General features: G+C 45.1%; 1 long non-coding RNA gene across 1 annotated transcript; it reads right to left on the bottom strand.

Annotated features, from left to right (window-relative positions):
- Positions 1-5,257: 5,257 nt before the first annotated feature.
- Positions 5,258-7,093, bottom strand: LOC140515392 (uncharacterized). The gene is made up of 3 exons (XR_011971001.1): positions 7,039-7,093; positions 5,555-5,633; positions 5,258-5,335 (listed from the first exon to the last, which is right to left on the bottom strand). It is a non-coding gene; the product is annotated as an uncharacterized lncRNA (long non-coding RNA).
- Between the last annotated feature and the right edge of the window lie 635 nt (positions 7,094-7,728).

The raw sequence follows: 7,728 nt of genomic DNA, 5'->3' as shown, positions 1-7,728 counted from the left end.
CTAGAACTGCTAGATAAAATGACATCTTAGATTAAGTTCCATTGGAGGTATATACTGTCTAGTGCCATTGATCAGTCTGGAAAAATTATCATGTTAGGAGAAACCATATTATGAGGGACAGTTTGTCCTAAAGTAACAGCTCTTATTTTGTGATAAGGTATTATTAAAAGTTATTCTTCCACAAAAGACCTCCTCCCCTGCCTCCTCTTGATGTGAGAGTGGCCTTAGGTTCTCATAGGCTGGACCAGGAAGGCACAAGCACTGGCAGGTCCTACTGAGGTAAAAATGCACAGAGTAGGAACTTAGGAGCACTGACCTGGGAAGGTGTGATCAGCAATTACCTCCCCTAAATATGCTTCTTTTCCCCAAGCCAACAAGAATTTGATAACTGCCCACAACATGCAAAGCAATGTGCTAGGTATTGAAGAAACAATGAAAAATCGAAATTAGTCAGGATTACAGAGCTAAAGTTGGGAAAATCACCACCACCACCTTTAAGGTCATCTAAGGGGCGGTTAGGTGATGCAGTGGATGGAGCAACCAGTCCTGGAGTCAGGAGGACCTGAGTTCAAATCCAGCCTCAGACACTTACTACCTGTGTGACACTAGGCAAATCACTTAACCCTGATTGCCTCAAAAAAAGACATCTAAGCCGACTTTATCTTATAGGTGAAGAAACTGAGAGGCCCAGAAAAATGAAATAGCTTGCCTTAGTACACACAGATAAAAAGTGGCGGAACTAGAATTCAGACTTGGAATTGTAACTCCCAAGTTGTCCCATCCCCCCCTCCCCGCCCCCCAGAAGATTTGAAGCTGCCTCTCAATCCCTGTCTTCCAGGAGCTTAGATAGCATTTGACTACAGTGAGTCAAAAACGATAATCTGACAGTCATGAGGAGGAGGAGGGATGAACGAGCCTGTTCGCTCACCTCTCTTTGACTTCTGTTTCCTACTATAGATGTATTGCATACAGACGAGTTTGTCTGTCTCCAAGCTTTCTCTGCTTTAAGAAACTGTAACAGTCTTTTATTGACTTTCTCTTATTTTTTTTAAGCTGTGAGCCCCTAGAAAGAGGCAATGTTCTGGAGTAGCACCTCAGTTTAGATCCCTCTTCTGAGTTTGCTTTCCTCTTCATTTGCCTTTTGGGTAAGTGTACCCATACTTGCAAGACCTGTGACAAACACTGTTTTTACAGACAGATTAAACCTTTGAAACAAAGTGAGGTAAACCGTTTTCTCCATGTCCAGAAGAAAAGATTTCAGGCTTCCAGAGTGCCCAAGGAGAGGGAGGCTTACTGCGTGCTGCTCTGTAGTCTAGGGCTGTTTCAGTAGGTTAGCATTTAGCCTGCCCATTCTGAATGGTCTTGGCTCCCTTTGCTGCTCACCTTTTTCCCAGACTCCCCTTCTCTAGCTCTATGTTATCAGAAGCTGGTTCTGCCTGGGCTGTCTGAAATGACTTTAAAAGACTATCATTGTTCACCCTAGGGCACTGCTTCCTCTCTGTTTGACTCAAGGGACATGTTCCCAGTTCCTGAAGGGATCACCTGCAGTGCTTGTATTCCTAGTTAGTTTATATCCCTCTTCTATGTGATTAGGTTCTAGGATTTCAGGAGCCAACTCCTTTACATGTATGTGATTATTTGGGGAGAGACTGTAGGATCAGCGATGACTTCCTAGGAGAGGAGGTGACCCATGCACTGAGCCTTGAAGGAAGCCAGGGTGATGAGAAAATGCATGCCAGGCACAGGGGACAGACTGTGCAGGAGGAGGAGACAGAAAGCCCACTTCAGGCAACAGTAGATTAAGCCTTGGAAGGCAGGCTGGAGCCAGATCATACAGTTTGGATTTTATTAGAGAGGCAATAAGAAGGCCACTGAGATGAAATGGTAGCTGGTTGGTAAGCCTTGCCCTTTAGGGAGATCATTCGGGCAGCCACATGGAGGATGTATTGGAGACAGGAGAAACTGGAAGCCAGGAATCTGATCGGGGAGGCAAGCAGTGACAAGAGCTTCAGAGTGGCTGCCATGTAAGTGAAGAGAAGGGCTAGGTTCAAGAAATGCTATGGAAATTTAATTGACAACATCAAGCAAGTGACTAAATATGACTGGCAGATGATGCTTTGAGGTGATGGTAGGCTTAATGAAGGTAAGGATCAGGAAGACCCACTCATGTTTGTTGGTAGCATGCAAAGAGCTACCAAGGAAGGGACTGCTTGAAGATGAGACCCGACCCAATTGAGTTGAAGAAGCAAGGTCCCAAAGGAGAGATGGGGAGAGATGGGATCAAGAAGCCTTAACTGAGACAAACAGAAGAAGGGTTCCTGCTTTATCAGCGTCTGGAGCAAGGGAGGAGAAATTGGGAGGTGATGAGGTTAAGAACTTTGGAGGTGTGGGACAGGGGAAAAGTGGAAACTCAGAGCAGATGACTTCTACTTTCTTTGTCAAGGTCCTCTGCTGAGTGGGAGAAGGAAGTCCTAAGACTTAAAGGGAGAAGGTTTCCAATAAATAGCCTTAAGAAGTTCCTGTAGCATAAAAAGTACCCAGAAGATCTGTTTGAACCCTGGCTTTGTCAATAGCTGTCTCTCTTTGGGAAAGTCATGTGACTTCTGTGAGCCTCAGTTTCCTCATTTGTAAAATGGGAATAATTCCTACCCCTCTCATATCCCACAGTTATTGCTCAGAAAAATATATTTGATTGTATTGGTTAAATGGTAAACTCACGTGAACTATGCTTAATAGTTTAGCGCAGAATCACAGAATTTCAGCAGCCATCTAGTCCAGTCCATACCTGAAAAGAAGACTCTGCTACAATAGACTGGAAGCACAGGGAGGACAGGGATCATATATTCAGACCTACTTTCTTTCCTCACACAGTGTCAAACACAGAACCCTGAACATAGATGCTCAGTAAATGTTTGTTGAATAAATGAACATTTTTCAAAGTTTTCTCAAGGCTCATTGAGTCATTACTGGGCACAATTATCTAATTAAACATTGGGTGACTTAGTTCTACATCATCAATTTTAACTCCTTGACTTTATTAATCATTTGCATTGAAAGAATTTTAAAAAAGAGTAAGTTGATTAATGCCATTCTCTAAGTTAGACATGACTGTATTCCTTGAAGTATTTAAATTAGAAAGAATAGTCTCAGATGATTATATAAAGTACTCAAGGGGAAAAGTCACTTTTTTCACTAAAGCTGAAATATCAAACAAATTCACAAACTTCAGGGGGAATAGATGTTTATAATGAAACTGATCAATGACATCTATTCAGGTGGTACCTTTGTAATCATTCTAACCAATCACAAGCTCCCTGGCCATCTGCCTTTGGTGCCTACCTCCGTTGTGGCATTGAGGTGACTCTCCCTTCCCAAAGGCAGTTGTTCTGGAAGACCTTACTAACCTGGAAGGACTCCCAGGATGGACAATTATCAGCAGGTCCCATCAGAGCAATATCAGTGTCCATCATCATCAAAGGACAAGCCTAGTTTCAGAGGCACTTCATAGCAGGAAGGTGATCAGGACATTGCCCCTCATAGGAATTCATCATATTGTCTCCTAAGGTGTGGAGGCTTCACCCTCTGAACCTACAATGGGATACCTCAGCTTATACAGATTAGGAATTCATCTATCTTCCTCAGTCTCCCTGACTCCATGATTAACCCTTTTGCCACCATGACTCTTGAAAATGAAATGAGGCCTGGAAATGGGAAACAATTTCCCGAAGGAATAGGATCAAAAATAGGACTTCAGCCCCTTCCTGTTCTTTGATTCTAAATCCCATGCTCTACCTCACCATGCTGCCTTTCATAAGGCAACTGGCCCTTTTATATAGTCAAATGATTTTACCAAAAAACTTTCAATAGAGCTTGGCTTTGGAGTTGTTTTCCAAAAGGATTTTTTTTCTATTCCATCCCACAAATACCTAGTCTTCTTCAGGATACAGAGAAAAAATAGGAAGGATGAGGATTAGGAATATGGCCATGGAAGGAAGAAAAACCAGATGTTTCCTGTGCCTTACTACCCTTGGCCTCATCATCTCTGCATTCTCTCATTCCATCTCCTAACAGAGTCTCAGCCACTGCTGGCATCCCAGGCTGTCAGAACCAGAGGGCCCTTTAGGTTCCAACTAGCCCAATGCCATCCATTTCCAGGGGAGGACACTGAGGCCCAGAGAAGGGAACAGTGACGGTTATCAGCAGAGCTGACACCAGAACCCAGGGCTCCAGAACATTCCAACCTGAGTGGGGGAGGCTATGTGCTCTAGTGCACAGGGCTGGGGGAGCAGAGCTGGTGGGAGGGCAGGTGTGCCCAGAGTCAGGGCAGGTGAAGGGCAGGGAAGCCCCTTGTATGGGAATATGGGTTTTTAATCAGGAGTTTATAAGTCTAGGCTTGACCATGTTCCCACCTGCTACCCTGGGCTCTGATTGCTGAGCCTTATCCTGCCTGGTTTCAGGTTTATTCTACTTTGGAACCATCATACAATGATGTCTCCATATCCACTGGGACCTTGGGCCACACCCCTCAAACCATGGGCTCTGTGTGATGAGCCTTCATCTTGTCTTGCCTAGTTTCAGACCTTTCCTTGCTCCCCCCCTCCCTCTTCCTGGCCATCTTCATGCCACCTTAACCCTTTCCCCTCCCTTCCCCCTCATCCTTGTTTGTCAATTCATTCTTTATGATCTTGAGTTTTGGAGGCTTGGAAGTTCCATCAGTCACCTTTTTCAGGTTACGGATTCTCCTTAGGTCCAACTCGAATTGCTCTCCCATGATTCAGTTTCTGCCTTCTTCTTGTTTTAGGGCCTTCACAGGCAATTCATTGTCCTCCCCTGTTCCCTGCCCCTGCCCCACCCCCCACTCCCGCCCAGCACTGCTTGATGAAAAGACATGAATGTGACATGTGTTCCATTTCTCCCAGGAGATCTGACCCTGTACCTCATTCTAGATCATTCGATCCTATTGCTGAGTTGAACAATTCTACTGGACCCCTTAAAAATCTCCCTTCAAGAGGCACTGATGTGTCCATACCAGTTTTTCTGCCCAGACTCTACTGAAACCTTCTGCCCACCTCATCTCTTTTATCCCACCCTCCCTGATTCTCCTGCCTTCCCAGCTGCTCCCAGTCAGGCCTTTGACCCAGCTTGACCTCAACACTCCTCTTTAGTTCCTCCCTCTTTGATGTCTTTCTCTGCCCCACATACCTGCTTATGACTACATGTTCATTTGCAGGAAGGCTGGCTCCCTTCCCCAGGGCCTTGTAGGCAGTGCAGAGGTGAACCCTGTGGTTGGCTGTCCATCCTTGGCGTCCCACTGCCCAGTGTCTTTGGTGGCAGCCTGTTGAAGTGAATAAAAGGGGCTGGCTTTGGAAAAGAACGACTTGGGTTCATTTCCTAACACTCATATGTGCTGGCTCTTTGATCATGAGCATGCTCAGTGTTCCCAAACAATTCTCTAAGAGCATCAGTTGATCACCATCATAAGAGGAAATTTCAGTAATGTAAATTAATCACACCCATGAAATCAGAAAATTTCCCTCAGTTTCCAAATTCTTACTCCTAGTCATACTCTCTCTTCATTATCATCTTCTGCTGGAGAACCTTATTCATCCTTCTGTGACGTGGTGTTCAGACTCCTAAGCCAAAGAAAACGGAGACATGATAGAAGGGAGCCCCTACTGACTCCAAAGATTTTCCTCCTCCATAGCTTTGGAGGGGGCTCTCTGTTAGGGATCTCAAATTGGGAAAATTAGGCTCAGTAGTAATCCTGGAACGGTCCTGATTATTAATTCCATAGTCCTAGAGTCCAAGGTAAAACCTTAAAAAAGGAAGAGATTGACTTCAAGTCCAACTTTTGGGTGATGAGAAGGAAATTTTCAAATTCAGGGGTAAATTCTAGTCTGTGGATTTGACTGTACACGTGGTAGTAGTAGTTTTGGACTGCTATTTAATATCTTCTCATTTGTTTTCTTTGGAAAACTACTATCTACTTTTTTTCATATTGCTGAGGCTAATTATTTTATTTGGGGAAGAGGAGGTAGGAGGGTCTTTTAAAAATGTCCTCAGTGTAGGGAGTTCCCCCCACCACCACCACCACTATGTGTAAGTTAGCAGAAATGCTGACAAACGATTATTGTCCTTAATTTCTAGTCTTCAAGAGTAAGGTTGGTGCCTGGGGTGCTCAGGGAGTTGCCCATGTTCCCACAACCAATATGTGCCAGAGGCAGGGAATGGACTCAACTCTACCTGACTGCAAGGCCAGCCCTCTAGCTACTACAGTGCTCAGAAGGGAAGGGAATACTCATTTCTTAAGGGTCTGCTCTGTGCCAGGCATCCTGAACTTTAACACTTTTACAAACGGGGCTTCATTTGATCCTCACCACTGTGAAAGGTAGGTGCTGCTGTCCAAATCTTTGAAGAAGCACTTCTCTTTGTTTAAGTGATCTATGAGTTGGGTGGGGAGAGACCTGTATTCCCCTGCTGGTGACCAGTCCAAGAAGTGAAACTGACCTGGAAGTCCCAGCAGTACCACACCCCCCATCTAAGGCAGGGAGAGCCATGCTGGAGCTATCCAGCCTCCACTCCTTCTCTTCTCCTTTCTCCCCTGCCCCCTTCTCCCAGCCCAATCTCTTTTCCATTCACACCTCTTCCTTTTTGCCTCTACGTCTTTCTGTCCTTTTTATCACACTCCTATCTCTCCTCCCTCATAATTTCTTCTCCTCGCCTCCTATTGCTTCCCTGCTTCCCATGTCTTAACTTTCCTGTAATCCTCTGCTCTGTTTTCCCAGCCTTTCTTTCTCTTTCCTTTCTTCTTCTTTATTTCTTCTCCTCCATTTCATTTTTTCCTTGATTTACTCCATTCTTTCTTCCCCTTCTCTGTCTTTTAATTTTTTCTTTTTCCCCAACCTCCCCTCTTTCCATTCTTTCCTTCTCCTTTCTCCCCAATCCCATCGTTAGGCATCAGGGAAACCTGAATCCTACAGTGGACAGGTCAGTGCCCTGGGAGTCAGGGACCCCAGAGTTCAAATTCCTCCTTCTCACCTCTGTCAGCTTAGGAAAATGAGTTAATTTTCATGCAGTTCAGTAGCTCCTTCTCTATAAGGAAAAGTTGGATTAGTTGGTTCCCAAGTCCCCTTCCATCTCTAAATGTCTGATGGTATGATCATCTCCCCTCTCCTCCTTACTTCCATCTCACTCTCCACTACCCTTTCCTTCTCTCGCCAAACCCTAATCAGTCAGGGTAGAGACTCAGTTGTCAGACAACCATAATTGAAATGCTGTCTTTGGTTCTTGGTATAACTGTTACTTAACTTTCCTGGGCTTAATCCTCTATGAGATGAGGTGGTTGGACTACATGGTCTCTAAATTCCCTTCCAGCTCTAAATTAGCCCTTCTTCTCCTCTCTCCAGCATTTCCTCCCTCTCACCTCTCCCATCCTTTCCCATCACCCACTCTTTCCTCCCCTTTCCCTTCCCAACCTTTTATTTCTCCTCCTTTCCCTAGGTCACCATTCCTCCTCTTCCTCTTACCCACGCTTTCCTGTCTCTTTTTCTCCTCCATTTCCCTCTAAGAACTGAGAAGATGCAGACTCCTGGAATGAAATGAACAGCGCCTTGTGAATCCGAAGACCTGAGATCAAAGCCCATCTCTTCCCTTTACTACCTGTGTGGTCCCAGGCCATTCACTGAACTTTTTGTCAGTGAGAGGGTTGGCCCAGGTGACCTCTGGGGG

This window comes from Notamacropus eugenii, chromosome X, assembly GCF_028372415.1.
Source record: "Notamacropus eugenii isolate mMacEug1 chromosome X, mMacEug1.pri_v2, whole genome shotgun sequence".
Taxonomy (NCBI): Eukaryota; Metazoa; Chordata; class Mammalia; order Diprotodontia; family Macropodidae; genus Notamacropus; species Notamacropus eugenii.
This window is presented reverse-complemented; position numbering and strand designations above follow the sequence as displayed.